Here is a 7,009-nt window from a genome sequence, read left to right as displayed (position 1 = left end):
TAGACAGATTCAGATTAATTCAACTGGATGGTGAGATGAGAACTGATTTTTTTTTTAACAACGTGAATTGTCATGAGCTTGAATGAACAGCCTGAAATAATAGCAGAAACGAATTCAACTTTGGAAAGGGGATACATACTTTACAGCTTAAAAACTGCTGGATAATAGAAACATAGAACCATAGAAAAGTTATGGTGCAGAAAGAGGCCATTCAGCCCATTGTGATTGCACTGGCCAAAGATAAAAGAAACTCGCTGCTCATTTTAACCGCACTTCCCAGCACCTGGTCCATAGCCTTGCAGGTTACAGCAGTTCAGGTGCAGATCCAGGTGTCTTTTAAGTGGGTTGACCCTTTCAACCTCAACCACCAGGTAGTGGTTCACAGGCAGTGAATTCCAGATGTCCACCACCCTCTGGGTGAAAATGCTTTTCCTCATATCCCCTCTAATCCGTCTATCAATATCCTTAACTCTGTTCCCCCTGGTAATTGACCGCTCAGTTACGAGAAACAACTCTTTTCTGTCTTCCCTATCTAGGCCCCTCATAATTTTGTACACCTGAATTAGGTCACCCCTTAGCCTTCTCTGTTCTAAGGAAAACAGCCCTAGACTATCTAATCGCTCCTCATAGCTGCTATTTTCAAGCCCTGGCATCGTTCTTGTAAATCTCCTCTAAGCTCTCTGCGAGCGATTATGTTTTCCTGTAACGTGGTGACCAGGATTGTACGCAAAGTTCTAGCTGTAGCTTAACCAGTGTTTTACACAGTTCCATTATTACATCCTTCCTTTGCTGTTCAACAACTCGCCCAACAAAGGAAAACATTCCTATATTTTCTTGAAAACCTTGTCCACCTGTCGTGCCAACTTTTGGGGAACTGTGGACATACACTCCAAGGTCTCGCACTTCCTCAACCTCTCAATATCTTCCTTTTTATTGACAATTCCTTTGCTTTGTCCCCTCCCCCCTCTCAAATGCATTAGCTCACACTTTTCCAGATTGAATTTCATTTGCCACTTCGCCTACTCAACCAAACCATTGATGTCATTTTGGAGTCAACAGCTATTCTGTCCACTATCAAGTACATGGCCAATTTTTGCGTCATCTGCAAATTTCCCAATTTTGCCTACCATATTTAAGTTTAAGTTATTAATATACATAACAAACAGCAAGGTCCCAGCACTGAGCGTTGTGGAAAAGAACTGGGAACCGTTTCCCTTTCACAGAAACACCCATTGACCATTTCCCTTTGTTTCCTGTCGTGAGACAAATTTGGATCCAACCTGCCACCTTCCCCTGGGCATCCTGAGATCTCACTTCCCTGACCATTGGGGAATGTAACTAATTTAACAGACCTTTAAAAGAGCCGACGCAGGTACAATAGGTTTAAGGACTTTTTCAGTGATTTTCTGCTTTTCTTACTGTCTATCTTCCTGTTTTCTTTTGTATCTTCTTGTTGCAGTATCATTTCGGTACCTACTCCGTCCTTTATTGGGCCCAAATAAAATGTGATAATTACACAGTTTACCTGGTGGGCTAATCCTGCCGTCTGAAAGTTCCTGCACGTGTAATGCTGATAAATGTCAGGTATCTTTCAGGAGTCTGTTTATAAAGTTCAAGTGAATGTCACTGGATCGAACACTGATCATAAAATCTCCAACTCTTGAATCTCTGTGGCACTGAATTTTGCCCTGGGGAGATTTTGCTATTTGACCTTTTCAGTCACAATTCGAATCAAGCACAAGTTTGAAAATGTCGACTTCTTTGAGCTGTCAGATTCGGCCCGTGTGCCTCTGTGCAACTCTAAAACTGCAGGATAAACTGTGAAGGAACAGATCCGTTTCTGTTCCTCTGACAGATGCGTCAGTGTCAGCTCAGATATCAGAAACCTCTGCAGTCTCCATGCTCTCATTGTCTTCCCCTTGGGTATAACCATTCTTAGTCAGGTGGAGTCAATCACAAGGGCCTTTGTCATGATATCTCCATGACTTTCGTGTCACACAATTCCCTCCCCCACTCATCATTGCATAGGAGCCTGCACTCTGCCCAAAACACCAATGTTTCCTTCCAGTTTGCTTACAATTACATTCGGATGTTCTTTACTCATCTATCTCGCTCAATGAAAGAGTACAAGCATTCAAAAACGGCTTCTGTCATTCATACATTGCAGGCGGCCTCTCTGATCATTATTATACCGGGCTCCAATCTGCCCGAGCCATGTAACCGCCACTTGTTTCAATCTAAATGGAAGAGTTTTGTTTTAGTGAACGAGCACGTCAAACGTGTGATTGTGTCGCAGGAACACCTGCCTGGCTGGATAGGGACACTGTGCAGGATTGTTCTGTCTGCTATATTCCCTCACACATTCTGAGTGTAAGAAAATATTGAGCAAAAGGACGTAAAAGCAATTAAACTTGAATTTACACTGACACCTGTAGAATCCACCCAGGTTCTGGGGTCCAGTCTCTTTTCTTATTCATCCACGGCATCTGGGCTTCGCTGGCTGGGCCAGCATTTTTTTCCCATCCCTAGTTGCCCTTGAGAAGGGGGTGGTGAGCTGCCTTCTTGAACCACTGTAGTCCATATGTTGTAGGTACACCCACAGTGCTGTTAGGGAGAGAGTTGTAGGATTTTTACTGGAGGGAGACTTGAACCCAAATATTTTGACCCAGGAGTGAGAGTGCTGCCAAGTATTCAATACGGACATGATCTGTTCACAGTTCCCATCGCAAACCTTATTCCATTCAGAGATCAATGGTCCTTGATTCTGTTATTCGGCAAACTATTTGCAACGTTTTCGGAATCACAGGCACTAATGTATGACACCCTAACTTCGGTTTTGGCGCACTAGAGACCGATGGTGCTCTCAGCACACTGGATTCAGTGATGTGTTCAGTAAAACACTGCAACCTGCGGCTGTTAGTATTGGATCGAACACTGTCCTCGTTACACTAAAATTAAACAATGTCTTTGCTGTAATCACACTGGGCTCTGAGTCCATTCTTAGTGCATTGCCTCCTATTTCGGTAATTATTACACTCCAGTCCCGCCACTGTTCTAGCCAGAAAATAACCTGCTTCTCGATCCAATTGAATACTCTGCTCTTATTATGGGAACATTGTTCCCATCTATTTTCAACAATGACATGTTTCTAACATTGATGAATTTGACAGTCCTCAGTTAGTGAGACATTGGTACCTATTTCGGATATCATTGTGCAAAGTATTGTATCCATTATCATTAAACAAAGACTTGTTTCTTCTATCTTTACACCGGGCCCTGTCTCTGTTATTACCGTACTAGATTATCTCTCCTTCCATTACAACAGGTCCTATCTTTGTTATTGCTGCACTAGCCCATATGTCTGTTGATAATACATCGACCCTGCATCTGTTTATGCTACAAAGGGTCTGACTCTTTACATGGAACATACAGCATAGGAGCAGAGTATTCAGTGCGAAAAGGATTAGTGCAGTTGTAGTGGAAAGAGTGGAAGTAACACTCAAAGGTTGCAGAAACAAAGAGTGAAAATTCCCTGGAGATCAAGGAATGTTTCAACCCTTTCCATCCCTCGGAGTAATCAATCAGAGAATTACAGTTGTATTAACCTCACAACAGGTACAGTTTCAATTTGTCCGCTTTGCTTCCACAAATGATCACAGACTCGTGGTATAGAAAGGAGCTTCTGTAAGATGCTAATGTTATCATTTGCCAATAAGCTGCCCTTATTCTCGAGGTGCTGCAATTCCACCTGATCACCTGAGACAGATAACTCTAGCTGGGAAATTACATAGACAGTCTGAAATCACTTTATAAACAAGAGCACACAGCAGAATGGTTATTAATAAATAGTTACAATATTAAACGATCTTCAGTTGAAATACATGAATTGTTCTTTTTGGGGTGTTAACACATTCACTGGAGTTGCAGAAAGACGGTGAGGTGTGTGTGTGTGTGGGTGTGTCTGAGAGAGAGAGAGAGAGACGGACAGACAAACAGTCGGACAGTGAGTTATGCGCTGCATCAGATAGAGGGGCGAGCGAGAGATTGGGGATTGGCACCTTCATCTCAGTAATGAAATGACCAGGATGCCATGACTTCCTACACAATGGTACAGAATAGAAAATGCGACCAATTAATTTTTTTTCTGTATTAAAAGATCGGCAGCCACAATTTGAATAAGAGAATATGAAATGCCAAAAATATGGTGAAGGTAAATTATTTATCTTTGAGGAATTACAGTGCAAGTGTGAAGAATGATTCTCTTCATGAAAACATACAGAACAGGTGGCATATGATCCGTGATGAATTGGCCGCCGATCTCATGCCGCTCATTTTTGGCCAAGGCCAGGGACCATTTTCTAGCTCATCACCTTTATTTATATTATCTCTCTATTTCACATAGACACAGTCTAGCGCAGTAATAACTGAGATTGGATCTAGCTTAATTTAAGCTAAGGCATGGTCTTCTGAAATAGTAATAGAGATTGGGACTCGTGAAATATAAACGGAAAAGGGGTCTAGTTTAGCATTTAAAAGGCAGGGTCTAGTGCAGTAATAACTGCGACTGCATCTTCTGTAGCCTGTGAGACATGGTCTGGTAGAGTACAAACAGAGATAGGGCTAATGTAATATGAGCAGAGCCATGGAGTAGTGCAGCAACAACTAAAACAAAGCTTAGTGCTGTATATAGGGACCATTACTCCAACGCAGAAAGAACTGGGACTTTGCCGTATGTAATACAAAAAGAGACATGGTATAGTTCCAGAACAACTGAGATGGGGCCAGGCACTGATATGACTGAGGTAGGAAATGGTGTAATATTATGATAGGATCCACTTGGATATAAACCGAGACAGGGTCAGGTGCAGTAATACTGAGACAGGGCGGAGTGCACAAATTATTGCTACAACATCTTCAATAATAGAACAGGAAACTGGGTCAAGTTCAGAAATTACTGAGACAAGGTCCAGCGTATTAGTAATAGACGTGGCCTTGTGTAATATAATCACAGGCATGGTCTGCACTGAATACTAAAATCTATTTCAATATAAACACATGCAAGGAAACGTCCAGCGGAATGTCAGCAGAGACATGACATAGTTTGACATGAACAGAAAGATGATCTAGTGTAACGTAAATAGAAATGTGATCTGGTGGATTATAAAGTGAGGCAGTGCAGGGTGCAGCAACAGATGAGACAGTAGCGTGTGTAATTTGAACAGAGACATGGACTGACGGAGTAATAAAGGAGACAGAATCTAGTGCAAGGAAACTGACACAGGGTCTAGTGCAGTTTTACTTGATAAAGGACCTTGTGCAATATAAATTAAAATAAGACCTAGTGCAATCAGTCCTAACCAAGTACCTAGATTAATATCAATAGAAACATGGACAAGTGCAGCAATGAGAGAGACTTGGCATAGTACAATAGTAACAGAGAAAGGACATTGTGTGATATAAAAAGAGAAATTGATATGCGCAGCATTAACTGTGCCATTGTCAAGTTTAGTATGAACGTGGCAGAGTAAAAAGTGAGACACAGCCTCGTGTGATGCAAACATGAGCATGTTCTGTTTTAGTATTAAAAGAGACAGGGCCAAGTTCAGTAACAATTGAGACATGACCTACTGTCATGTTAGCCGAGAGATGATTCAGTGCAGTCATAACTGAGAGAAGGTTTGATATAATATAAAGAGGGCCCGGATCAGGTATATCAACAACAGAGATTGGGCTGAGTAAGGAAACAAATAGACATGACCTGCTGTAAAATGATCAGAAATATGACCCTGTGATATGATCAGAGACGGAGTCTAGTTAAATTTGAACAGAGCCCATTGCGGTATCAATTGACACAATGACTGTTTAATGTAAAGCAACCTCGGCTTCACTGCCATCTGCTGGACAAATGCTGCTATAGTCAATGCCGTGTAAATGCCAGTTTGAGTTAATGCTTGTGATATAAAACATTGAATCGTGGAATGCTTGCAGCACAGAAGGAGGCCTGTAAAGTTTAGGACATTTTGAGATATAAAACCATTTTAGTTAATATATCTTCGTTCCAAATTCTTGATTGAAATTAATGGAGTATTTTATTGTGCCTGACCTAAAAAGTTCCCAATAAGTGGTATTTATGGATCAAGTAAAATTTATGAAGCAATATTATCAGGAAGGGAGCACCAAAGACTCACGACCCAGAGAGAGAGAGAGAAATCGCCTCATCTACGTTTCAAAGGAGCAGCGCCTTATGTTTAAACAGTGATCCCTGGTTCCAGATTCTCCCATAAGACAAAACATCCTCTGTACACACTCGCTGTCAAGGACCCCCAGAATCTTACATGTTTCAACCAAGTCGCCTGTTACTCTTCTAAACTCCAGCTTAGCCTGTCTAATCTTTCCTCATAAAACAAACTGCCCACTCCAGGTGAGAGTCTGGTAAACTTTCTCTGAACTGATTCTAACGCATTTACATCCTTCCACAAATAAGACGACCAAAACTGCACACAGTACTCCAGATGTGGTCTCACTAGTGCTGTGTATAACCGAAGCAGAGCATCCCTACTTTTTAATTCAATTCTCCTTGCAATAAATGATAACTTTCTATTTACTAATTACTTGCTGTACCTGCAATCTAGCCTTTTGTGATTCACACAGTAAGACATCCAGATCACTGAATCTCAGAGCTCTGCAATCTCTCACCATTTAGATAATATGTTTCTCTTTTATTCTTCCTGCCAAAATGGACAATTTCAAATTTATAATATTATACTCCATTAGCCAGACCTTTGCCCACTCATTTTACCTATCTATGTCTTTTTGTAGCCTCCTTATGTCCTCTTCACAACTTACTTTCCTACCTATCTTTGTGTCATCAGCAAATTTGGCAACCATTCCTTCCATTCCTTCATGCAACTCATTTATATAAATTGTAAAGAGTTGAGGTCTAGCACTGAGTCCTTTGGCACACCATTCGGTACACCTTGCCAACCTGAAAATTCCATTTATGCCTGCT

The sequence above is a fragment of the Cetorhinus maximus genome, chromosome 23 (genome assembly GCF_964194155.1).
Source record: "Cetorhinus maximus chromosome 23, sCetMax3.hap1.1, whole genome shotgun sequence".
NCBI classification, from domain to species: domain Eukaryota; kingdom Metazoa; phylum Chordata; class Chondrichthyes; order Lamniformes; family Cetorhinidae; genus Cetorhinus; species Cetorhinus maximus.
The sequence above is the reverse complement of the archived record's forward strand: the minus strand, read 5'-3'. Positions refer to the sequence as shown.